This window comes from Heterodontus francisci, chromosome 43 (assembly GCF_036365525.1).
Source record: "Heterodontus francisci isolate sHetFra1 chromosome 43, sHetFra1.hap1, whole genome shotgun sequence".
NCBI classification, from domain to species: Eukaryota; Metazoa; Chordata; class Chondrichthyes; order Heterodontiformes; family Heterodontidae; genus Heterodontus; species Heterodontus francisci.
This window is the reverse complement of record NC_090413.1, coordinates 13,858,062-13,885,218: the sequence shown is the minus strand read 5'-3', so window position 1 is coordinate 13,885,218 and position 27,157 is coordinate 13,858,062. Positions and strand designations below refer to the sequence as shown.

Below are 27,157 nucleotides of genomic sequence, written 5' to 3'. Positions count from 1 at the left end.
GTTCAATTTTATTCTTATTTGACTTTTCCATAGCGGTTTGATGCAACTGAGTGGCTTGCTAGGCTGTTTCAGAGGGCAGTTAAGAGTCAACCACATTGCTGTGCGTCTGGAGTCACATGTAGGCCAGACCAGGTAAGGACAGCAGATTTCCTTCCCTAAAGGACATTAGTGAACGAGTTGGGATTTTGCAACAAGCTTCATGGTCACCATTACTGATACTAGCCAGATTTCTATTCAATCAACAGAATTAAAATTGTCAAACTGCCGTAGTGGGATTTGAACTCATGTCTACCAAGATCATTAGTCTAGCCTTGTTGTTCAGTACTGCAGTAACATAGCCACTATTCTACTGTACCTGGAGCACTGGTGTAGTTACAATCAAACAATGGACTGTTAGTCCATCTACAGTGAAGCAATGGAGTGTTATCGTGCATATTGAAACTATGGCCTGTTATTAAGTGATACTGGTGTTACATTTGCAGACGGAATCTGTACACAGCTGCTGAAATTGTTCACCTGGCCCGTTCCTGACCCAGGGTAGGAAGCACAGCCTCCCCCTCACCCTGCACCTATTCCATGCTACGTAGAATAAAGAGAGAGGCTCCTAATCAGAATCAGGGCTCGGGTTCACTCTTGCCTTTTGAGTCAGATTGTCATGGGTTCACTCCAGAGACGTGAGCCCATAACCCAGGCCGACCCCTCCAGTGCGGTACTGAGGCGGTGCTGCACTGTCAGAGGTGCCGTCTGTCAGATGAGACATTGAACTGAGGCCCCGCAAGCCGCTAATTGATGACAGATTAATCGCTGTGACTCGAAAACAAGCCCATTATTGTTTTATCTTGCGACAACTGATAGAAGGTGAACTAAATGGACAACAACAACTTACATTTATATAGCACCTTTAATGTAATGGAACTACCCAAGGTTCTTTACAGGAGCATTATAAAACAAAATATGACACCGAGCCACAAAAGGAGACATTAGCGCAGATGACCAAAAGGTTGGTCAAGGAGGTAGGTTTTAAGGAGTGTCTTAAAGGAGGCGAGGCAGAGAGGTGTCTGGAGGGTATTCCAGAACTTGGGGTCTAGGCAACCAATGGCAGAACAATTAAAAGCGGGGATGCTGAAGAGGCCAGAATTAGAGGAGTGCAGATATCTTGGAGGGTTGTAGGGCTGGAGGAGATTACAGAGATAGGGAGGGGCGAGGCCATGGAGGGATTTGTAAACAAAAATGAGAATTTTAAAATCAAGACGTTGCTTGACCAGGAGCCAATCTAGGTCAGTGAGCACAGGGGTGATCGGGGAGCAGGACTTGTGTGAGTTAAGACATGGGCAGCAGAGTTTTGGATGTCCTCAAGTTTACAGAGGGTAGAATGTGGGAGACCAGTGTGTTGGAATAGTCAAGTCTGGATGTAATGAAGGCACAGGTGAGGGTTTCAGCAGCAGAAGAGCTGAACCTGATTTTTTTTTCATCAAATGCTAAAGTGAGCTGGTGCAAAGCTGTAGAAGATGTTGATCTTGAGCGTCGAGAAAGCAATGTGCATGTGCCCAGAATCAGAGAGCGGAGTCTGGCTTTGAGATACTTCAGGAGGGGGTGAATACGATAACATCCTAGTGAAGTTATTCTATTCTCCAAGCAACCAGGTTTGAGTGACATTGATCTGGTTGCTGGTGATGTGGCTGATGTTCGGAAAGGTCACCTCTCACAGCGAACAATAAGAAACTCAGATCTATTTCCCAAGGACCAGCTGCTTTGTGAAGAAACCAAAGGCTTTATAAAGCAGATTGTGCAGTCCAGTGAAACACCATTCAGGTTCCACCTGCCTATTACCAGAAAAATAAAACAACTCCTAAACTTTGGCCCATTTGTTCTCTTTTTGTTATATATATGTTATCTGTTCCTGGGACGTGGGTATCGCTGGTAAGGCCAGCGTTTAGTGCCCATCCCAGCCATCTTCCTGAACTACTGCAGTCCATGTGGTGTAGGTACACCCACAGTGCTAATTTTGTCGCAGTTTGATCCAACTGAGCAGCTTGCTGCACCATTACAGGGGGCACTTAAAAAACAATCACATTGCTGTGGATCTGGAGTCAAGCATAGGCCAGACCAAGTAAAGACAGCAGATTTCCTTCCCTTGTGAACCAAATGGGTTTTTAACAACAATCTGGTAGCTTCACGATCATTTTTCGAGAGTCTAGTTTTTTTTTAATTTCAGATTTATTAATTAATTGAATTTCCAAACTCTGGAGCATTAGTCCAACCTCTGAATTACTAGTCTAGTAACATGACCACTACACTACCACTTATTGTCCATCCTGAATTGCCCTGGAAAGGTGGTGGTGGTGGGATGTCACTCTTGGCTTGATGTTTCTAAATGGTTGGGAAGCTTTGAACAGTCAGAAGGGGAGCCAGGCAATGCAGAGTACACAGCCTCTGACCTGTTCTCGTAGTCACGGTATCAATGTGGCTGGCCCAGTTAAGCTTCTGGTCAGTATCGCGCCTAAAGGTGTTGATGGTAGGAGGCTCAATAATAAGAACATAAGAAATAGGAGCGAAGGTAGGCCATTCGGCCCCTCGAGCCTGCTCCACCATTCAATAAGATCATGGCTGATCTGATTGTGGCCTTAATTCCACTTTCCTGCCAGCACCCCCCCATAACCCTCGACTCCCTTGTAGATCAAATAGCTGGATAACTCAGCCTTGAATATATTCAATGACCCAGCTTCCACTGCTCTCTGGGTTTGAGAATCCCAAAGATTAACGACCCTCTGAGAGAAGAAATTCCTCCTCATCTCCGTCTTAAATGGGAGAGCCCTTATTTTTAAACTGTGCCCCCTAGTTCTAGATTCCCCCATGAGAGGAAACATCCTCTCAGCATCTACCCTGTCAAGCCCCCTCAGAATCTTATATGTTTCCATTAGATCACCTCTCATTCTTCTAAACTCCAATGAGTATAGGACCAACCTGCTCAATCTTTCCCCGTAGGACAACCCCTTCATCCCAGGAATCAACCTAGTGAACCTTCTCTGAACTGCCTTCAATGCAAGTATATCCCTCCTTAAATAAGGAGACCAAAACTGTACACAGTATTGTAGCTGTGGTGTCAGCAATACCTTGTGCAGTTGTGGCAAGAATTCCCCACTTTTATATTCCATCCCCCTTGCAATAAAGGTCAACATTCCATTTGCCATCCCAATAACGAGCTGTACCTGCATGCTAACCTTATGTGATTTATGCATGATCTCTCTGTATCACAGCATTCTCCCCATTTAAACAATATTCTACTCTTCTATTCTTCCCATGAAGGAGAAGGGGTTAATGGAAATCCATTAGCAAATGCTTGTTTCGAAGTAATCCAGGGAGGTAAAGTTTTGTGCAAACTTCCAGGGTGCTATCTAGCAAGTGTTCAAAATCTCAAACCCTCCAACCACCAGTGTGATGCTGCAAGCCGCACTCCAGGCACAAAACGAGGCTGTTATTTCAGTGCAGTACTGAGGGAGTGCTGCATTGGTGGAAGTGCTATCGTTTGAATAAGTGGTGGTAAATATTCAATAGCGTCAATCTAGGAAGGGGAGGAGAGTGCTCCCAATGTCCTGGCCAACACTAATTTATCAAACAGCACCAGTAAAACTGTTTGACTGTTCGTTTAGCTCACTGCTGGATTTGGAGTTATACTGGATAAAGCGGATTACTTCCCACATGTGCCCAGGTAGGTTTTTGAAACGTCTGCCAGAATTTATTCTGTTCACTTCCTCCAGACGTAATTAAATGTAGCAGGCATAACTCCAGTTGGCCGAACTCCCAGAGCAATGGGTTTAACAATGTTATGCCATTCCTCTTGGGGATTCTAACTCCAGGGACTTGAGCACATAATCCAGGCTGACAGGCCAGTGAAGTACTGAGGGAGTGCTACACTGTTAGAGGCGTCATCTTTCAGATGAGGCATTGAACCAAGGACCCATCTGCCCTGTTGGGTGGATGTAAAAGATTCCATGACACTATTTCGAAGAAGGACAGGGGAGTTCTCCTTGATGTCCTGGTCAGTTTTTATCTCTGAACCAACATGACTAAAAACAGATTATCTGGTCATTATCATATTGCTGTTTGTGGGATCTTGCTGTGTGTAAATTGGCTGCTGTGTTTCTTACATTACAACAGTGACTGCACCTCATTGGCTGTAAAGCACTTTGGGACATCTGGTGGTCATGAATGGCGCTATATAAATACTAGTTTCCGGTTTCTTTTTTCCTGCTCCTGCGCACTCCTTCAGCCTGTCCACTGATGGCCTGGTTAATAACCACAGTGTGATGGAGACTAAAGCCTCCACAACCACGTGAATCTTCATGAGATACTCCCACTGAGCTCAGGATCTCCGTAACTGAACATCCTTGAAAGTGGATAAATCACCAGGGCCAGATGGATTGCATCCCAGGTTGTTAAAGGAAGCCAGGGAGGAAATAGCAGATGCTTTGAGGATCATCTTTAAATCCCCACTAGATATGGGCGAGGTACCAGATGATTGGAGGTCTGCGAACGTTGTACCATTGTTTAAAAAGGGTGCAAGCGCTAGGCCAAATAATTATAGGCCGGTCACTCTGACCTTTGATGGTGGGTAAATTATTAGAATCAATTCTGAGAGACAGGATAAACTGCCATTTAGAAAGGCACAGATTAATCAGGGATAGTCAACATGGATTTGTTAGGGGAAGGTCGTGTCTTACTAAACTAATTGAATTTTTTGATGAAGTAACAAGACGGATTGATGAGGGAGTGCAGTGGATGTGGTCTACATGGATTTTAGTAAGGCATTTGATAAGGCCCCACATGGCAGACTGGTCAGGAAAATAAAAGCCCATGGGATGCAGGGGAATGTGACAAATGGGATCCAAAATTGGCTCAGTGACAGGAAGCAAAGGGTCGTGGTCAACGGATGTTTTTGCGAATTGGAAGCGGTTTCCAGTGGCGTCCCACAGGGCTCAGTGTTGAGTACAGAAATGATTTGGACTTAAATGTGAGAGACATGATTGGGAAATTTGCAGATGACACAGAAACTGGCCGTGTAGTTGATAGTGAAGAGGATAGCTGTAAACTCTAGAATGATATCAATGGTTTGGTTGAGTGGGCGGAAAAGTGGCAAATGGAATTCAATCCAGAGAAGTGTGAGGTAACGCATTAGGGGAGGGAAAACAAAGCGAGGGAATACATAATAAATGGGAGGATATTGAGAGGGGTAGAAGAAGTGAGAAATCTTGGAGTGCATGTCCACAGGTCCCTGAAGGTGGTAGGACAGGTAGATAAAGTGGTGAAGAAGGCATATGGAATGCTTTCCTTTATTGGCCGAGGTATAGAATTCAAAAGCAGGGATGTGATGCTGGAACTGTATAAAATGCTGGTTAGGCCACAGCTGGAGTATTGTGTACAGTTCTGGTCACCACATTACAGGAAGGACATAATTACTCTGGAGAGAGCACAGAGGAGATTTACAAGAATGTTGCCAGGGCTTGAAAGTTGCAGCTATGAGGAAAGATTGGATCGGCTATGGTTGTTTTCCTTAGAACAGAGGAGGCTGAGGGGTGACTTAATTGATGTGTACAAAATTTTGAGGTGCCTTGATAGAGTAGACAGGAAGGACCCGTTTCCCTTTGCGGAGAGGTCAATTATCAGGGGACACAGATTTAAGGTGATTGATAGAAGGATTAGAGGGGACATGAGGAAAAGCTTTTTCACCCAGAGGGTGGTGGGTGGCTGGAATTCCACTGCCAGGAACAGTGGTGGAGGCAGAAACCCTCCACTCATTTAAAAGGTACCTGGACGTGCACCTGAAGTGCTGTAACTTGCAAGGCTACGGACCAGGTGCTGGACGGTGGTACTAGATTGAGCAGATAGTTTGTTATTCAGCCAGCGCAGAAATGATAGGCTGAATGGCCTCCTTCTGTGCCATAACTTTTCTATGATTCAATGGTTCTGTGAGCACTCTAATCTCGATGCTCCTGGGTTTGCCATTCCCCTCTTAACTGACTGCTGTCTAGCTGCCTTGCTGTGCAGATCCACAGATACAGCTCAGAGACTACTCCATTTTTTCTCCATTTGTTCTCGGAATAAGGGAAATGCTGACCAGGCCAAATCTATTGCCCATCTGCAGTTGCCCTTGTTCCGCTCTGTTTTCCCCTCCAATTCCTGCCCTTGTTCCTCTGCTGATGGTTTTCCCACGATCCCTTCGGGAATTAGACCCAGGAGGTTGTGCGATTTGGAGGGAATCCTCAGGTGATAACGTGTTCTTTTGGGCCTCCTTATCTCGAGAGACAATGGATACGCGCCTGGAGGTGGTCAGTGGTTTGTGAAGCAGCGCCTGGAGTGGCTATAAAGGCCAATTCTGGAGTGACAGGCTCTTCCACAGGTGCTGCAGAGAAATTTGTTTGTTGGGGCTGTTGCACAGTTGGCTCTCCCCTTGCGCCTCTGTCTTTTTTCCTGCCAACTACTAAGTCTCTTCGACTCGTGTACGTGTACAACATATTTAAATGGAGAGAGATTGCAGAACTCTGAGATGCAGAGGGATCTGGATGTATACGAAACGTAAAAAGTTAATATGTCGGTACAGCAAGTGATTAAGAAGGCAAATGCAATGTTGTCGTTTATTGCAAGGCGAAATGGAATATAAAAGTAGAGATATTTTGCTATTGTTGTACAGGGCATTGGTGAGACCACATCTAGAGTAATGTGTACAGTTTTGGTCTCAAAGAACAAAGAAGAACAAAGAAAATTACAGCACAGGAACAGGCCCTTCGGCCCTCCAGAGCCTGCGCCGATCCAGATCCTCTATCTAAACATGTCGCCTATTTTCTAAGGGTCTGTATCTCTTTGCTTCCTGCCCATTCATGTATCTGTCTAGATACATCTTAAAAGACGCTATCGTGCCCACGTCTACCACCTCCGCTGGCAATGCGTTCCATGCACCCACCACCCTCTGCGTAAAGAACTTTCCACGCATATCCCCCCTAAACTTTTCCCCTTTCACTTTGAACTCGTGACCCCTAGTAATTGAATCCCCCACTCTGGGAAAAAGCTTCTTGCTATCCACCCTGTCTATACCTCTCATGATTTTGTACACCTAATCTACTCAACCTCTCTTCATAGCTAGCGCCCTCCATACCAGGCAACATCCTGGTGAACCTCCTCTGCACCCTCTCCAAAGCATCCACATCCTTTTGGTAATGTGGCGACCAGAACTGCACGCAGTATTCCAAATGTGGCCGAACCAAAGTCCTATACAACTGTAACATGACCTGCCAACTCTTGTACTCAGTACCCCATCCGATGAAGGAAAGCATGCCGTATGCCTTCTTGACCACTCTATTTACCTGCGTTGCCACCTTCAGGGAACAATGGACCTGAACACCCAAATCTCTCTGTACATCAATTTTCCCCAGGACTTTTCCATTTACTGTATAGTTCACTCTTGAATTGGATCTTCCAAAATGCATCACCTCGCATTTGCCCTGATTGAACTCCATCTGCCATTTCTCTGCCCAACTCTCCAGTCTATCTATATTCTGCTGTATTCTCTGACAGTCCCCTTCACTATCTGCTACTCCACCAATCTTAGTGTCGTCTGCAAACTTGCTAATCAGACCACCTATACTTTCCTCCAAATCATTTATGTATATCACAAACAACAGTGGTCCCAGCACGGATCCCTGTGGAACACCACTGGTCACACGTCTCCATTTTGAGAAACTCCCTTCCACTGCTACTCTCTGTCTCCTGTTGCCCAGCCAGTTCTTTATCCATCTAGCTAGTACACCTTGGACCCCATGCGCCTTCACTTTCTCCATCAGCCTACCATGGGGAACCTTATCAAACGCCTTACTGAAGTCCATGTATACGACATCTACAGCCCTTCCCTCATCAATCAACTTTGTCACTTCCTCAAAGAATTCTATTAAGTTGGTAAGACATGACCTTCCCTGCACAAAACCATGTTGCCTATCACTGATAAGCCCATTTTCTTCCAGATGGGAATAGATCCTATCCCTCAGTATCTTCTCCAGCAGCTTCCCTACCACTGACGTCAGGCTCACCGGTCTATAATTACTTGGATTATCCCTGCTACCCTTCTTAAACAAGGGGACAACATTAGCAATTCTCCAGTCCTCCGGAACCTCACCCGTGTTTAAGGATGTTGCAAAGATATCTGTTAAGGCCCCAACTATTTCCTCTCTCGCTTCCCACAGTAACCTGGGATAGATCCCATCCGGACCTGGGGACTTGTCCACCTTAATGCCTTTTAGAGTACCCAACACTTCCTCCCTCCTTATGCCGACTTGACCTAGAGTAATCAAACATCTGTCCCTAACCTCAACATCCGTCATGTCCCTCTCCTCGGTGAATACCGATGCAAAGTACTCGTTTAGAATCTCACCCATTTTCTCTGACTCCACGCATAACTTTCCTCCTTTGTCCTTGAGTGGGCCAATCCTTTCTCTAGTTACCCTCTTGCTCCTTATATATGAATAAAAGGCTTTGGGATTTTCCTTAACCCTGTTTGCTAAAGATATTTCATGACCCCTTTTAGCCCTCTTAATTCCTCGTTTCAGATTGCGCCTACAATCCCGATATTCTTTCAAAGCTTCGTCTTTCTTCAGCCTCCTAGACCTTATGTATGCTTCCTTTTTCCTCTTAGCTAGTCTCACAATTTCACCTGTCATCCATGGTTCCCTAATCTTGCCATTTCTACCCCTCATTTTCACAGGAACATGTCTCTCCTGCACGCTAATCAACCTCTCTTTAAAAGCCTCCCACATATCAAATGTGGATTTACCTTCAAACAGCTGCTCCCAATCTACATTCCCCAGCTCCTGCCGAATTTTGGTATCGTTGGCCTTCCCCCAATTTAGCACTCTTCCTTTAGGACCACTCTCGTCTTTGTCCATGGGTATTCTAACACTTACGGAATTGTGATCACTATTCCCAAAGTAGTCCCCTACTGAAACGTCAACCACCTGGCCCGGCTCATTCCCCAACACCAGGTCCAGTATGGCCCCTTCCCGAGTTGGACTATTTACATACAGCTCTAGAAAACCCTCCTGGATGCTCCTTACAAATTCTGCTCCATTTAGACCTCTAACACTAAGTGAATCCCAGTCAATGTTGGGAAAATTAAAATCTCCTATCACCACCACCCTGTTGCTCCTACATCTTTCCATAATCTGTTTACATATTTGTACCTCTATCTCACGCTCGCTGTTGGGAGGCCTGTAGTACAGCCCCAACATTGTTACCGCACCCTTCCTATTTCTGAGTTCTGCCCATATTTCCTCACAGCTCGAGTCCTCCATAGTGCCTTCCTTCAGCACAGCTGTGATATCCTCTTTGACCAGTAATGCAACTCCTCCACCCCTTTTACCTCCCTCTCTTTCCCGCCTGAAGGATCGGTATCCTGGGATATTTAGTTGCCAATCATGCCCTTCCCTCAACCAAGTCCCAGTAATAGCAATAACATCATACTCCCAGGTACTAATCCAAGCCCTAAGTTTCCTTACTTAAGAAGGGATATAATTGCATTGGAAGCAGTTCAAAGAAGGTTCACTCAACTGAATCCTGGGATGAAAGGGCTATCTTATGACGCAAGGTTGGACAGGCTGGGTCTGTATTCATTGGAGTTTGAAAGGATGAGAGGGGACACAGTTTAAAAATGAGGGGCCTCCTATTTAAGACAAGAGATGTGGAGAATTTTTTTTTTCTCAGAGGGCCGTGAGTCTGTGGAACTCTCTTCCCCAGACAGCGGTGGAGGCAGGGTCATTGAATGTTTTTAAGGCAGAGGTAGACAGATTCTTGACAAACAAGAGAGTCAAAGGGTATCCGGGGGTAGGCAGGAAAGTGGAGTTGAGTCCACAAACGGATCAGCCATGATCTTATAGAACGGAGGAGCAGGCTCGAGGGGCCGAATGGCCTACTCATGCTCCTAGTTTGTATGTACATATGACAGTGCTGCTCGTGCTCTTGGTAGTGGAGGTGCGAAACGAGGAGGTATGCTCAAGGTTAACCTGCTATATTGCTGCAGTGCATCCTTCGATAGCACATAATCCGGGCCACAGTAATGGAAGGGGAGGATGTTCGGTTCAGGCCCCCTGTCAGGGATGCCAGTCAAGTCGTCTGCTCTGATCCTGGATGGCAGGCGACCTTTGACTGATTGATCCAGATGAGCAGTGAGTATTCCATTGCGTGACTGACGTGAGCCAGACCTTGCAGGGAATTGTGGACAGATGCGGTCGATGGGCAAACGACAGACACGGCCTGCAGAGAGGGCTCGGCTGCATGGTCCCTGATCGGGCCCTTTCAGTTGCCGTGGCAACCAGCAGGCAGAAAAAAGGTTAAAACAGATGGAGCCTTGACAGCACTGTGCCGACAGAATGCAAAGTCATAGCGTGTGTGCCTTCTAGCTGGAAATAAAATTATCCCTGCCGTGGAATGAATAATTCACTGCGGTATATTGCTGCTTGAGAGAGCTGGAGTTTAAAGCCTAAATTATTCAGGGTTTGACCTCCAGGTCAGAGGGGAGGAGGAGCAGATCAGAGCTGTCTAATCCAGTGAGCTGTGTACAGTGTTCATGGGCTGTAATCTGTGCAAGGAGCTGTTTAATGGATAAGAAATGATTTTATAATCTATCATCAGGAGTGCAATCGTTCCCCAAGTAGTGAACAGTATGTACGCATCTGGAATTCAAATGACACAATGAGCTTGACGCCTCTACGTCTGGGGTTGCCAAGCCGGGTTGACCATATTCCTGGAGGTTTGATCACATGATGTCCCACTTCCCACTGCCTCGCGCCCTCCCTCCCCACACTGCCGCCGATGCTCGCCCGACACGTTCGTTCTCGAGGCGCCCCGCTGATCAAAAAGCAAATAGACTCCAGTGATTCAATCAAATAAATCATGACTGTCAAACAGCCTATTTTCCCCCGGCTTGTTTTTTTTTTCATCGCTAACAAACACAAGTGTTCAAAGCCCCAATTTTTCCTCTGATTTTCTTTCCCTGGGTTTTGCTCCCAGCAGTGTCCTCAGTCTTCAGTTGCAGAAGATTCCAGGAGGGTTGACAGCCCTTCCAGTGTCCCATGGAACAGATCAGCTGACTGATTCCACTCGGCTCCTGTGATAGCTCGGGATGCTGCTGCATTGTCTGTATTCGCCCATTAAGTAGAGGCTGGGACCTATTCATTCAAAGCACCTGAGCCCCCTCTGCAGCACATGGAGTCATTCAGACTTGGAAGAGAACAATGTGGAGACATGCAGTATCGGGGAGTGGTGACCCTCAAGCTATACATAACCAACTGTCTCTCTAATGGGGAGAGATGGCCTATGGCCCTTTGGGACTATGGCTCGAGCAATTGCATCAGTTAGACAGGCCCTTGCACCTTTAGTTTTTTATATTAGCTACTCACACACCTGTTAGTATCTTTAGATTCGACTCCAATTACCGTTTCCGGCTGTTTGGCTGCAGCACAGGAGCAGACATTTTGTGCTATTGTGAAGCACTGGTATAGGGCCTTCAAGATATGGAGTCTTCCTGTGCACCTTGGTGTCAGTGGATGGAATTTCAATAATGTCACAGGAGGGGAGTTCCAGAGAAAGGCTGCTTTTTGCTGGGTTAATGCAGGACTGGTATTCAGTCGCAAAGTAACCAGACCATAACCAACTCAAACCTATGCAATGGCAGACTACCAAGGAGATAGAAAGGGATGGAGACTCTGAATGGTTGGAATTGGGAGTAAGACAAGACAGAAGGATTGGAGGCAGAGCAGGGATAGGCACCAGCATGTTGTACCACAGACATTTGACAAAATTATTGACTCACCATGGACATGGTGGCAATGAATCTGTATATAAAGTGTATAGTCAATCTCATGTCATCAAAACGCAGTCCAATTTAAAATGCACCTCTCCCTATTTAGTGAGTACCTGGCATTGTTTTTGCTTGCACAAGTAGTCAATGTCGGCCCACACACTTGATGTAGCGATGCGAAGAATCTGGATTGATGTCCCTCTGTCAGGTGTGATCTTACGAACAAACAAACATACGAATTAGGAGCAGGAGTAGGCCACTCGGCCCCTCGAGCCTGCTTCACCATTCAACAAGATCATGGCTGATCTGATTGTAACCTCAACTCCACATTCCCACCCACCCCGGATAACCTTTCACCCCCTTGTTTATCAAGAATCTATCTACCTCTGCCTTAAAAATGTTGAAAGACTCTGCTTTCACCGCCTTTTGAGGAAGAGAATTCCAAAGACTCACGACCACGACCCTCTGAGAGAAAAGATTTCTCCTCATCTCTGCCTTAAATGGGTGACCCCTTATTTTTAAACACTGACCCCTAGTTCTAGATTCTCGCACAAAAGGAAACATCCTTTCCACATCCACCCTGTCAAGACCCCTCAGGATCTTATCTGTATCAATCAAGTCGCCTCTTACTCTTCTAAACTCCAGCAGATACAGGCCTAGCCTGTCCAACTTTTCCTCATAAGACAACCTGCCCATTCCAGATATTAGTCTAGTAAACCTTCTCTGAACTGCTTCCAATGCATTTACATCCTTCCTTAAATTAGGAGACTAGTACTGTACACATTACTCCAGATGTGGTCTCACCAATGCCCTGTGAAGATGAAGCATAACCTCCCTACTTTTATATTCAATTCCCCTCACAATAATTTTTTTTTTCAAAAACCCACCAAAAACCATAAACTTGTCCTGAGTTTGGAAGTCGCTGTTCCTGCTCCTGTCAGCTGTGAATTTTTTTAAAGTGGGAAGAAAACGTCAATGAGAAATTTCTCATTCCTGAAATTACCAGTCACGGACCCCAAAACGTTTTACCCCGGCACTGGTAATGTACAGACATGTTGTCAAACCCTGGGGCAGAGGAAAGGGCGGAGAGACAGAAGGATTGGAGGCAAAGGGAGGAACAGAGAGATTGAAGGACCAGTGGTTTTTGATAAGGATGAGAGGTTGACTTTGAAAGAAGGTCATCACCTTGAAATGCCAGTAGCTCGGGTATAAACCATTGCAGGAAGGGTGGAGGGAGCTGGATCTTGGAACTCGGAGAGGATACCTCAAAGCGATGTCAACTTTAAGTTCCGCCCTATATTCCGCTGGAATTTAGGGACATATAATTTGGTCGTGGCGAAGGTGCAGCCATACAAATGATTGGTTTAAGCTCGTTTAGACATTAAGGGATTGGGGAATTCTCCTCTGAGTTACTGCCCCATTTGGGATGCTAGAAAGAGCTGCTGCCTCAAATCCACCCACAAAACATGGCACCTCATTTTTTTTTTTAGAAAGAGTTCCACCAGAAGTGTTTACCGCCCCATGAGGATAGGGGTCAAGGTGAAATGGAAAGCTGCATCACCCTTTCCCTTGCATTGTCTTCCCCAGGTGATTAATGTGGTGGCGCTGGAGGCTGCAACAGGTATCCCTGAGGTGGATTTAGCTGGGGAAAGGACTATTTTGTCTGGTCATCATGAAGGTTCTTGTTTCTCTACCTACTCGGCTTTCTTTAAAGTACTTTAGAATTGAGTCAGGACTTTTGCTGCTACTTTTTACTCAGCTCTGCTTAAATTGTTGCCTAGACTTGGAATTCCCCATGCGAATGCCTCTCGTCTTTGTGACATTAAGAGTCGGTGGATGAATTATATAGTGTTACATAGAATTTTACAGCACAGAATTTTGACTCAACTAGTCCATTCCAGTATTTATGCTCCACATGAGCCTCCTCCCACCCCTTGTTGTCTAACCCGACCAGCATATCTGCCCTCTGAAATGGCCTAGCAAGCTACTCAGTTGTACAGGACTAGTTAGAATGAGACTGGCATGTAGTCACATGACTGCATCCTGGTACTCAGCTCATTAGCATACTAAGATCTTAAAGGGACATCACTCTTAAAGGCGATCACACAACAGAAAAGTCGAATAAAAACAAAACCGGACGGACCACCCAGCATCAACCTAGGCGCTAGAAACAACAATGGCACACCCTGCCCAGGCAACCCTGCAAAGTCCTCTTTACTAACATCTGGGGGCTTGTGCCAAAATTGGGAGAGCTGTCCCGCAGACTAGTCAAGCAACAGCCTGGCATAGTCATACTCACAGAATCATACCTTACAGACAATGTCCCAAACTCTTTCATCACCATCCCTGGGTATGTCCTGTCCCACCAATAGGACAGACCCACCAGAGGTGGCAGCACACTGGTATACAGTTGAGAGACGGTTGACCAGGGAGTCCTCAATATTGACTCCGGACCCCATGGCATCCGATCAAACATGGGTAAGGAACTCTCCTGCTCATTACTACCTGCTACCCTCCCTCAGCTGATGGTTCAGTACTGCTCCATGTTGAACACCACTTGGAACAAGCATTAAAGGTGGCAAAGGCACAGAATGTACTCTGGGTGGGGGAACTTCAATGTCCATTGCAATGAGAAGCTTTTTATGTTGTCTGATGCAACACAAAAGAGATGCATGGAGTTCAGTTGATTGAAGATCTCAAACAGGTTTATTAAACAGCTAACTGAAATACAGCACAGATCTAACTATTTACAGGACTAGTTAGAATGAGACTGGCATGTAGTCGCATGACTGCATCCTGGTACTCAACTCACTAGCATACTAAGATCTTAAAAGGACATCACTCTTAAAGGCGATCACACAACATCCGTTACCAAGAGCAGCTCGGTAGCATCGCTACTGACCGAGCTGGCCGAGTCCCAAAGGACATAGCTGCTAGACTGGGTCTGCAGCAGGTAGTGAGGGAACCAACAAGACAGAAAAACCTACTTGGCCTTGTCCTCACCGATCTACCTGTTGCAGATGAATCTGTCCATGGCAGTATTGGTAGGAGTGACCACCACACAGTCCTTGTGAAGACAAAGACCCGACTTCACACTGAGCATACCCTCCATCCAGTTGTGTGTCACTAAATGGGATAGATTTCAAACAGATCTAGCAACTCAAAACTGGGCATCCATGAGGTGCTGTGGGCTATCAGCAGGAGCAGAATTGTATTCAACCACAATCTGTAACCTCATGGCCTGGCATATCCTCCATTCTACCATTATAATCAATCCAGGGGATCAACCCTGGTTCAACGAGGAGTTGCATGACAGCGTGCCAGGAGGAGCATCAGGCATACCTAAAACTGTGTTGCCAACTTGGTGAAGCTACAAGTCAGGACTACTTGCGTGCCAAACAGCGGAAGCAGCATGCGTTAGACAGAGCTAAGTAATCCCACAACCAACGGATTAGATCTAAGCTCTGCAGTCCTGCCACATCCAGTCATGAATGTTGGTGGACAATTAAACAACTAACAGGAGGAGGAGGCTCCACAAACATCCCAATTTTCAACAATGGGGGAGCCCAGCACATCAGTGCAAAAGACAAGGCTGAAGCATTTGCAACAATCTTCAGCCAGAAGTGCCGAGTGGATGATTGATCTCTGCCTCCACCCGAGGTCCCCAGCATCACTGATGCCAGTCTTCAGCCAATTTGATTCCTCCACGTGATATCAAGAAATGGCTAAAGGCACTGGATGCTGCAAAGGCTACAGGTCCTGACAACATCCTTCCCATGCCCCTAGCCAAGCTGTTCCAGTACAGTTACAACACTGGCAATGTGGAAAATTGCTCAGGTATGTCCTATCCACAAAAAGCAGGACAAATCCAACCCAGCCATTTACCACCCTATCAGTCCACTCTCGATCATCAGCAAAATGATGGAAGTGGTTGGAAGTGCTATCAAGCCACACTTACTCAGCAATATCCTGTTCACTGATGCTCAGTTTGAGTTCTGCCGGGCCACTAGGCTCCAGACCTCATTATAGCCTTAGTCCAAATATTGACAAAAGAACTGAATTGCAGGCATGAATTGAGAGTGACTGCCCTTGACGTCAAGGCAGCATTTCATCATGTGTGGCATCAAGGAGGCCTAGCAAAATTGAAGTCAATGGGAATCAAGGAGAAAACTCTCCACAGGCTGGAGTCAAACCTAGCACAAAGGAAGATTGTTCAGGTTGTTGGAGGCCAATCATTGCTGCAGGAGTTCCTCAGGGTAGTGTCCTAGGCTCAACCATCTTCAGTTGCTTCATCAATGGCCTTCCCTGCATCATAAGGTCAGAAGTGGGGATGTTTGCTGATGATTGCACAATGTTCAGTACCATTCGTGACTCCTCAGATATTGAAGCAGTCCATACCCACATGCAGCAAGACCTGGATAACATTCAGGCTTGGGCTAATAAGTGGGATTCAATGGCATTACCATCACTGAACCCCTCCATCTTCAACATCCTGGGAGTTACCACTAACCAGAAACTTAACTGGAACAGCCATATAAATACTGTGGCTACAAGAACAGCTCAGAGGCTAGGAATTCTGTGGCAAGTAACTCACCTCCTGACTTTCCAAAGCTTGTACCATCAACTGGGATACAAACCGTGTGAAGGGCACAGAGGGCACAAAATTCTTGAACTCCATTCAAGAGAACATTTTTAGCCAACACGTAACCAGCCCAACGAGAGGGGGTGCAATTCTAAATTTAGTTGGAGGAAATGAAGCTGGGCAAGTGGATGAAGTAACAGTGGGTGACCATTTTGGAGATAGTGACCATAATACAGTTAGATTTAGCATTATTATGGAAAAGGACAAAGATAGAACAAGAGTAAAAGTTCCAAATTGGGGGAAGGCATATTTTAAAATGCTGAGAGATGATCTGGCGAAAGTGGACTGGATACAGCTACTTGAAGGAAAATCAGTGGCAAATCAGTGGGAGGCATTCAAAAGCAAGATTCTACAGGCACAGTGTAGGCATTTCCCCACAAAGATAAAGGGTGGTACGGCCAAATCTAGAGCCCCCTGGTTATCTAGAAGCTTACAGGGTAAGTTAAAGCAGAAAAAGAAAGCTTATGACACTCACAAAAAAACTTAATACTTTAGAAAGCCTGGAGAAGTATAGAAAGTGCAGGGGTGAAGTAAAAAAGGAAATTAGGAAAGTAAAGAGAAGAAATGAAAAAATAGTGGCAGGTAAAAATCAAGGAAAACCCAAAAATGTTTTATCAGTACATTAACAAGTGGATAACTAAGGAAAGGGTAGTTCCTATCATAGATATACAAGGGAACCTATGCATGGATGCAGAAGATGTGGGCAGGGTTCTTAATGAGTACTCTGTCTCTGTCTTCACAAAGGAGAGGGATGATGTAGACATTGTAGTAAAAGAGGAGGAGTGTGAAATATTGGTTAGGATAAGCATAATGAGAGAGGAAGTACTAGCGTATCTGACATCCTGAAAGTGAATAAATCACCAGGGCCAGATGAATTGTATCCCAGGTTGTTAAAGGAAGCCAGGGAGGAAATAGCTGATGCTGTGAGAATCATCTTCAAATCCTCACTAGATGCAGATGAGGTAGTAGGGGATTGGAGGTCTGCAAACGTTGTACCATTGTTTAAAAAGGGTGCGAGGGACAGGCCAAATAATTCTCGACCAGTCAGTCTGACCTCGGTGGTGGGCAAATTATTGGAATCAATTCTGAGAGAGGATAAAATGTCACTTAGAAAGGCATGGATTAATCAGGGATAGTCAACATGGATTTGTTAAGGGAAGGTTGTGTCTTACTAACTTAATTGAATGTTTTGAGGAAGTAACGAGGAGGATTGATGAGGGTAGTGCAGTGGATGTTGTCGACATGGATTTTAGTAAGGCATTTGACAAGGTCCCACATGGCAGACTGGTCAGAAAAATAAAAGCCTGTGGGATACAGGGGAATGTGGTGAGTTGGATCCAAAATTGGCTCAGTGACAGGAAACAAAGGGTAATGGTCGACAGATGGTTTTGCGAATAGAGAGTGGCTTCCAGTGGCGTTCCACAGGGCTCAGTGTTGGGTCCCTTGCTAATTGTGGTATAGATTAATGATGTAGACTTAAATATGGGAGGCATGATTGGAAATTTGCAGATGACACAAAAATTGACTGTGTAGTTGATAGTGAAGAGGATAGCTGTAGACTCCTGAATGATATCAATGGTTTGGTTGAGTGGGCGGAAAAGTAGAAAATGGAATTCAATCCAGAGAAGTATGAGGTAATACATTTTGAGAGGGCAAACAAAGCAAGGGAATACACAATAAACGGGAGGATATTGAGAGGGGTAGAAGAAGTGAGATACCTTGTAGTGCATGTCCACAGGTGGCAGGACAGGTAGATAAAGTGGTGAAGAAGGCATATGGAATGCTTTCCTTTATTGGCCGAGGTATAGAATACAAAGCAGGGATGTGATGCTGGAACTGTATAAAACACTGGTTGGGCCACAGCTGGAGTATTGCGTACAGTTCTGGTCACCTCATGGCGGGAAGGACATAATTGATCTGGAGAGAGTGCAGAGGAGATTTGCAAGAATGTTGCCAGGGCTTGAAAGTTGCAGCTATGAAGAAAGATTGGATCGGCTAGGGTTGTTTTCCTTAGAACAGAGGAGGCTGAAGAGGGACTTAATTGAGGTGTACAAAGTTATGAGGGGCTTAGATAGAGTAGACAGGAATAACATGTTCCCCCGAGCAATTACCAGGGCACACAGATTTAAGGTGATTGGTAGAAGGATTAGAGGAGACATGAGGAAAACCTTTTTCATTCAGAGGGTGGTAGGTGTCTGGGATTCACCACCCGGATCGGTGGTGGAGGCAGAAACCGTCCACTCATTTAAAAGGTACCTGGACCTGCACCTGAAGTGCTGTAAATTTCAAGGCTACGGACCAGGTGCTCAAAGGTGGTGTTAGAATGGGCGGCTAGTTTTTTCAGCTGGCCTCTTTCTGCAGCATAAACTTTCTATGGTTCTATGGTCCACCAACTACAAGGCACAAGTCAGGAGTGTGATGGAATACTCTCCACTTGCCTGGATGAGTACAGCTCCAACAATGTTCAAGAAGTTTGACACCATCCAGGACAAAGCAGCCCACTTGATCGGCATTCCCATCCTCCACTTTAAACATTCACTCCCTCCACTAACAATGCACAGTGGCAGCAGTGTGTACCATCTACAAGATGCACTGCAAAACCTAACCAAGGCCCCTTCTACAGCACCTTTCAAACCCGCAACCTCTACCAACTAATGGACAAGGACAGCAGCTGCATGGGAACACCACCTCCAAGTTGCACATCATCCCGAGTTGGATCTACATTGCCATTCCTTCACTATGGCTGGGTCAAAAACTGGAACTTCCTTCCTAACAGCACTGTGGGTGTACCTTCACCAGATGGACTGCAGCGGTTCAAGAAGGCAGATCACCACCGCCTTCTTGAGGGCAATTAGAGATGGGCAGCAAATACTGGCCTAGCCACATCCAATGAAAGAATTTTTTTAAAAACCTCCATTCCTTTCTCATGTGTTTATGTAGCTTCCCCTTGATAAGGGGAGGTGGGGAACATGCAAGAGGCCACACTGGAGGCTCTTTGAGTCAGGCATTGCAGAAATCGTCGCTACGCTACATATTTAAAAGGTCTTACTTAGACCTCCCTGAATGTCTTTACCTTGAAAGCCTGTGTTTCCACTCTCCCTGAAGCTACTGAGAAAACATATCCTCTAGTGACTGAAGACCTTCAAGAGAACAGTGTTGTTGGTGTCTGTCCAAATCATGACTGCTTTAGTGTCCACAAGCATTACAGTGCAGGACTATTGGCATTTTGAAGTCTTGCTTAAGATGTCAGAATAACTGTGGCAAACTCCTGATCATAGGGGACGCAGGATCCACTTGCAAAAGTGACGACTGATGTTGAACCCGAGAGGATATCCAGTGCATATCCACGACAGACCCATCCATCCTCTCAGGTGGATGTATAAGTTCCCATGACAGTATATCGGAGAAAATCCAATATTCATCCCTCAACCAACATCACTAAAACAGATTATCTGGCCATTCTCACACTGTTGTTTGTGGGAGCTTGCTGTGTGCAAATTAGCTGCCATATTTCCTACAGTGATTACACTTCAAAAGTACTTTATTGGCTGTAAAGCTCTTTGGGACATCCAAGGCCTTGAAAGGCACAAGTTCTTTTCTCTCTTCTAAGGGGAGGGATTGTTTCTCTAGCACTGGAATTAATCAATTGGATGCCAAAGACAAAAGAATTTAAAATTCTGTTGACTTAGTTGGGCCTCAGGATCTTCAGACAGAGCATCAAAGCACCACTCTGTCATGGGAGAGCGGGTCAGGATGGGCAAGGACTGGCACCATTCGTTCACCTTGCAAGTGCTGGTGCCCAACCCAACTAATTATGTGAATGAACTGGTTCCTGGGATTTGGGACAGGGTGGGAATTTTTCAGGCCATGATCTCTTCTCTTGAAGTAATGGTCTGGGTGAATTGATATATGTAATTTAATACTTTGTATATAACATACAAACAATGATGGACAGGGAACGAAATCCCTCTGGTCCCTCCAGCCTGCCATACATAAATGTTCAGGAAAATTTTCTACAACAGTATGTTGCTAGTCCAATGAGAAATGAGGCACTGCTAGACCTGGTTATTGGGAATGAGGTGGGCCAAGTGGATCAAGTGTCAGCAGGAGAGCATTTAGGGGATTGTGATCATTGTATCATAAGGTTTAGGCTGACTACGGAAAAGGACAAAGAGCAATCCAGGTTAAGAATAATTAACTGGGGGAAATCCAAATTCAATGGGGTAAGAATGGAGCTGGGGCGAATAAATTGGAATCACAAGCTGGCAGGAAAACCTGTTGATGAACAATGGGCTACCTTCAAAGAAGAGATAGTTCGGGCACAGTCAAGGTATGTTCCCTCAAAGGGAAAAGTAAGGCAAACAAATCCTGAGCTCCCTAGATGACAAAACAGGTAAATATTAAGATGAAGAAGAAGAAGTGTGGTTATGACAGATGCCAGGTAGAAAATACTATTGAGAACCAGGCTGAATATAGAATGTCCAGAGGGGAAGTGAAAAAGCAAAGAGAGAGCATGAAAAGAGACTGGCAGCTAGCATTAAAGGAAATCCCAAAGTTTTCTATAGGCGTATAAATAGTAAAAGGTTGGTAAAAGGAGCAGTGGGGCCGATTAGGGACCAGAAAGGGGATTTACACATGGAGGCAGAGGGCACAGCTGAGGTATTAAATGAATACTTTGCATCTGTCTTTACCAAGGAAGAAGATGCAAACCAAGGTAACGTTGAAAGAGGAGTTAAGTCAGACACTAGAGGGGTTTAAAATTGATAAAGAGGAAGTATTAGATAGGCTGTCTGTACTTAACGTACAGGACCAGATGAGATGCATCCAAGGATACTGAGGAAAGTGAGGGTGGAAATCGCAGAGGCACTGGCCATAATTTTTCAGCGTTCCTTAGACTCGGGGCTGGTGCCAGAGGACTGGAGAACTATAAATGTTACACCCTTGTTCAAAAAAGGGTGTAAAGATAAGCCCAGCAATTATAGGCAAGTCTGTTTAAATTCAGTGGTGGGAAAACACTTAGAAAAAATAATTTGGGACAAAATTATTAGTCATATGGATAAATGCGAGTTAATTAAGGAAAGCCAGCATGAATTTCTTAAGGGAAAATCATGTTTAACTAACTTGCTGGAGTTTTTTGAGGAGGTAATAGAGAGGGTTGATGAGGGCAATGCTGTTGATGTGGTGTACATGGACTTTCAAAAGGCGTTTGATACAGTGCCACACAACAAACTTGTGAGCAAACTTGTAGCTCATGGAATAAAAGGGATGGTAGCAACATGGATATGAAATTGGCTGAGTGACAGGAAACAAAGAGTAGTGGTTAATGGATGTTTTTCAGGTTGGAGGAAGATTTGTAGTGGCCTTCCCCAGGGATCAGTTTTGGGACCCTTGCTTTTCCTGATATATATTAATGACCCAGACCCTGGTGTGCAGGGCACAATTTCAAAGTTTGCAAATGATACGAAACTTGGAAACATTGTGAACTGTGAGGACGATAGTGTAAAACTTCAAAACAACATAGACAAGTTGGTGGAATGGGCAGACAGGTGGCAGATGAAGTTCAATGCAGAGGAATGTGAAGTGATTCATTTTGGCAGGAAGAACATGGAGAGACAATATAGAATAAAGGGTACAATTCTAAAGGGGGTGCAGGAGCAGAGGGACCTGGGTGTATATGTGCATAAGTCATTGAAGGTGGCAGCACAGGTTGAGAGAGCGGTTAATAAAGCATACAGTACCCTGGGTTTTATTAATAGGGGCATAGAGTACAAGAGCAAGGAAGTTATGTTGAACTTGTATAAGACACTAGTATGGCCTCAGCTGGAGTATTGAGTCCAGTTCTGGGCGCCTCACTTGAGGAAAGATGTGAGGGCATTGTAGAGAGTACAGAAAAGATTCACGAGAATGGTTCCAGGGATGAGGAACTTCAGTTATGAAGACAGATTGGAGAAGTTAGGACTGTTTTCCTTGGAGAAAAGCAGGCTGAGAGGTGATTTGATAGAGGTATTCAAAATCATGAGGGGTCTGGACTGTTCGCACTCGTGAAAGGATCAAGAACGAGAGGGCACAGATTTAAAGTATTGGGTAAGAGAAGCAAAAGTGACATGAGGAAAATCTTTTTCATGCACGAGCGATTAGGGTCTGGAATGCGCTGCCTGAGAACGTGGTGGAGACAGGTTTAATTGAAGCATTCAAAAGGGCATTAGACTGTTATATGAAAATGAAGAATGTGCAGGGTTATGGGGAGAAGGCAGAGAGTGGGTGGGGACATGATGGGCCGAATGGCCTCCTTCTGCACTGCAACGATTCTGTAATTCTGTGGGATACCTTATGTATCACAATATTTACACTCCCTATTCCATCTAAAAGCATTTGATCTCCTGAGAGAGAGGGAAAATTAGATAAACCCTAGGTTTTGGGGGAGGAGGCTCTGGAAATTTCCTCTTCGATGCCCCCTCAGCAATCAAAACCAGTCCAGGAGATCATCTTAGTCCTGATTAATCTTCTGCAGTACCTACCTTCGGTCTGAGGTGCTCTCCGCCCTATCCAGGAGCAGATTCAGCCATTTGCTTGAAGGAATTCAGTAAATCAGAGTCCCCTACATGAGTCAGGAAGCTGTTCCACAGGTCCGCTATTCTTTGGGAAAAGAAGCATAACCTGACAGCAAACATAGTTCTGACCTTAACATAATTTGAGATTGCATGCCCTGGTCCTCTTTAACCGTCTGGAACAAACTGTCAACCGGAACGCAACTATTTATTCCCTTCATATAAACCTCGATCAAATTAACCATAAGTCCAAGCTTTGTTAAAATCTAGAGTCCCATCTCTTATAATACATCTTGATAATTAAGAAGCCTCAGTGAGGTTTGTCCTCTCTGGACAGTATTGTAGCTGGACTGGATTGGAGGTGTAAGGAGAGACAAAGGATGGAATATACAATTCTCATGGTTTCTGTCACATTTGGACAGTCAGACTCATGAGGGTGGAGTTTTCACTTTGGGCACAATCCGTGATCCAGACAAAAATTGCGCTCCAAGTTGCGTTAGTTTTGGATGTGTTTTATCTCAAGTGTCTGCTCCAACTCAGTTGTATAGCACCGAATGTAAGGTCTGCCATGAACAGCGCAATTGGGCAGTGTTTTAGAATGTAATTCATTTACTTTTAAAAAAAATCCTTGATACGTAACTTGGTGTCATTTTATTAATACAGCTAAAAATGGGCATAGAAGGAGGCCATTTGGTCCATCGAGTCCATGCCGGCTCGCAAAAGAGCCATCCAGTCAGTCGCACTGCCCCACTTGATCCCCATAGCCCTGCAAAGTTTAGTTCCGTTTAAGCGCCCATCCAATTTCCTTTTGAAATCATTGTCTCCACTTTCACCACCCTCAAGAGCAATGTGTTCCAGGTCATTTCCACTCGCTGCATAAAAAAAAGTTCTTCCTCATGTTCCCCCTGCATCTCTTGCCCAAAACCTTCAATCTGTGTTCCCTAGTCCTTGTACCAGCAGCTGATGGGAACAGTTTTTCCTTGTCTAACTTATCCAAGCCTGTCATAACCTTGTGCACCTCTCCTCGATCTCCTTTCCTCCAGGGAGAACAACTCCAGTATTTTCCAACCTAAACCTGTAACTAAAATCCCCCATCCCTGGAACCATTCTGGTAAATCTCCTCTACACCCTCTCAAGGACCCTCACATCCTTCCTAAAGTGTTGTGAGCAGAACCGGACGCAGTACTCTAGTGGGGCCTAACCAGAGCTTTATAAAGGTTCAGCATAACCTCCCTCCATTTGTACTCTGTGCCTCTATTTATGAAACCCAAGATCCCATATGCTTTAATAACCACTCCTCAATATGATCTGCCATCTTCAAAGATCGATGCACATGCACCCCCAGGTCCCTCTGTCCCTGTACACTCTTTAGAACTGTGCCATTAAGTCTATATTGCCTCTCCCTATCCCTTCCGCCAAAGTGCATCACCTCACACTTGTCTGTATTAAATTCCACCTGCCACCTGTCTGCCCATTAGGCTAGCCTATCTATATCCTGTTGCATGCAGTTATCTCCTCATTGTTTGCCACTCCAAGTTTTCTATCATCAGTAAATTTTGAAATTCTACTCTGTATTCCAAGATCCAGGTCATTTATATATCGCAAAAAATGCAGTGGTCCCAGCACTAAATCTTGGGGAACACCACTGTCTACAATCCCCCAGTCTAAAGAACAACCAGGGTGGCACAGTGGCGCAGTGGTTAGCACTGCAGCCTCACAGCTCCAGGGACCCGAGTTCAATTCTGGGTACTGCCTGTGCGGAGTTTGCAAGTTCTCCCTGTGACTGCGTGGGTTTTCGCCGGGTGCTCCGGTTTCCTCCCACTGCCAAAGACTTGCAGGTGATAGGTAAATTGGCCATTGTAAATTGCCCCTAGTGTAGATAGGTGGTGGGGAATATGGGATTACTGTAGGGTTAGTATAAATGGGTGGTTCTTGGTCGGCACAGACTCGGTGGGCCGAAGGGCCTGTTTCAGTGATGTCTCTCTAAATAAAAAAATTAAAAATTTACAACAACTTGCTGTTTTCTCTCCTTAAGCCAATTTTTTTATCCAATTAGACACTGACCCTCCTGTTCCATGTGCCTCAATTTTGTTAACCAGCCTTTTAATATGGTGCTTTATCAAATGTTTTTTTAAAATCCATATAGACAACATCCACTGCATTCCCTTCATCAACCTTCTCTGTTACTTCATCAAAAAATTCAATTAGATTAGTCAAGCATGGTCTGCCTTTTACAAATCTGTGGTGGCTATCCTTAATTAACCTCTCCAAGTGTCTGTTGATTTTTTCCCCTGATTATTGTTTCTAAAACCTTACCCACCACTGATGTTACACTAACTGACCTGTAGTGGCTAGGACTGTCCTTACACCCTTTCTTGAATAAGCGTGTCACATTTGCCACTTTCCAATCCTCTGGCACCGCCCCTCTATCTAGGGAAGATTGGAAGATTATGGCAAGCCCTTCCACTATCTCTATCCCCACTTCCTTTAGCAACCCAGGATGGAAGCCATCTGGACCAGGCAACTTATCTACCCTAAGCATTGTCAGCCTTTCCAGTACCTCCTCGTTCTCAATTTTTACCCTATCCATTGGCTCTGCTCTCTCTGCTGCCACCAGTATTTTGTCAGGTTCCTTTTCCTTAGTAAACACTGATACAAGTACCCATTAAGTATTCTAGCCTTGCCCTGTGCCTCTCAGCATATATCACCCTTTTTGTCCCTAATATGCCCCACTCCACCTCTTAATACCTACTCGCTATTTACATGCCAGTAGAAGATTTTGGGGTTTCCTTTTATGTTGACTGCCCTCTATTCTCATATTCTCTCTTTGCCAGTCTTATTTTCCTCTTCACCTCCCCTCTCAACATTGTATTTGGCCTGGTTCTCACTTAAAGAATTCACCTGATATGCATCATGCACTCTGTTATTTTGTTTCTCCATAATCTCTATCTCCCTCGTCATCCAAGGAGCTCTGTTTTTGGTTCCCCTACCTTTTGCCATTGTTGGAATGTATCTGAAGCATCTCTTCCTTAAAGATGACCCATTGTTCCGTTACAAATTTTCCTGTCAGTCTTTGGTTCCATTTTATCCTGGCAAGATCCCTTCTCATCGCATTGAAATTAGTCGTCTTCCAATCTAGCTGTTCTACCTTATATCACTCCTTGCTTTTCCGCATTACTAATCTAAACCTTGTGATACGGTGATCACTCTGACCCAAGTGCTCCCCCACAGACACTTGGCCCACCTCATTTCCCAGCACCAGGTCCAGCAATGCCTCCTTCCTAGTTGGGCAAATAACATATTGATCAAGGAAGTTTCTCCAGAACACAATCCAGAAATTCCTCCCGCTCTTTTCCCTTTGCTCTAAAGTTATCCCGATCGATATTCGGGTAAAGTCCCCCAATATCACCACTTTATAGTTCTTGCACATCTCTGTGATTTCCCTGCAGATTTGTTCATCTATCTCTCTCTCACTACTTGGAGGCCTATTGAATACCCCTAATAGCGTTATCATACCCTTTTTTTGCTTCTTAACTCTAACCAAATGGATTCTATCCTTGCCCCTTCAATGACATCCTCCCTTTCCAACACTACAATGTCTTCCTTAATCAGTACTGCCACCCCACCTGCCTTTTTTCCTTCCCTATCTTTTCTGAACAATTTATATCCTTGTATATTAAGTGCCCAGTCCGCACCATTTTTAAGCCATGTTTCCGTTATTACCACTACATCATATTCACATACTGCTATTTGTACTTGTAGCTCACCAACCTTATTCACTACACTTTGTGTTTGCACACATGCATTGTAATCCTGTCTTTGCAGTCCTCGTAGCCCTTCTCAGTCTGCTCCTATCTAATATGGAACTCCTCTCTTCTCTAGTACTGTTCAGCCCTCTCTCATTCTGCACCTTATTCCTCTTTTCTACTTCTATATGCTGGTGCCCATCCCCCTGCCAATTTAGTTTAAACCCTCCCCAACCATATTAATGAACCTCCCCGTGAAGACATTGGTCCCAGTCCTGTTGAGGTGCAACCCGTCCCTTTTTAATCGGTGCCTCCTGCACCAGAACTGGTGCCAATGCCCCAAGAATCTGAAGCCCTCCCTCCTGCTCCATGCCTCAAGCCA

The 27,157-nt window shown here is 45.1% G+C and overlaps 1 protein-coding gene across 1 annotated transcript in view; it reads left to right on the top strand.

Annotated features, from left to right (window-relative positions):
• LOC137355542 (adhesion G protein-coupled receptor L1-like) overlaps positions 1 to 27,157 on the top strand; it is a 392,986-nt gene that overhangs the window by 246,404 nt on the left and 119,425 nt on the right. The window lies entirely within an intron of this gene.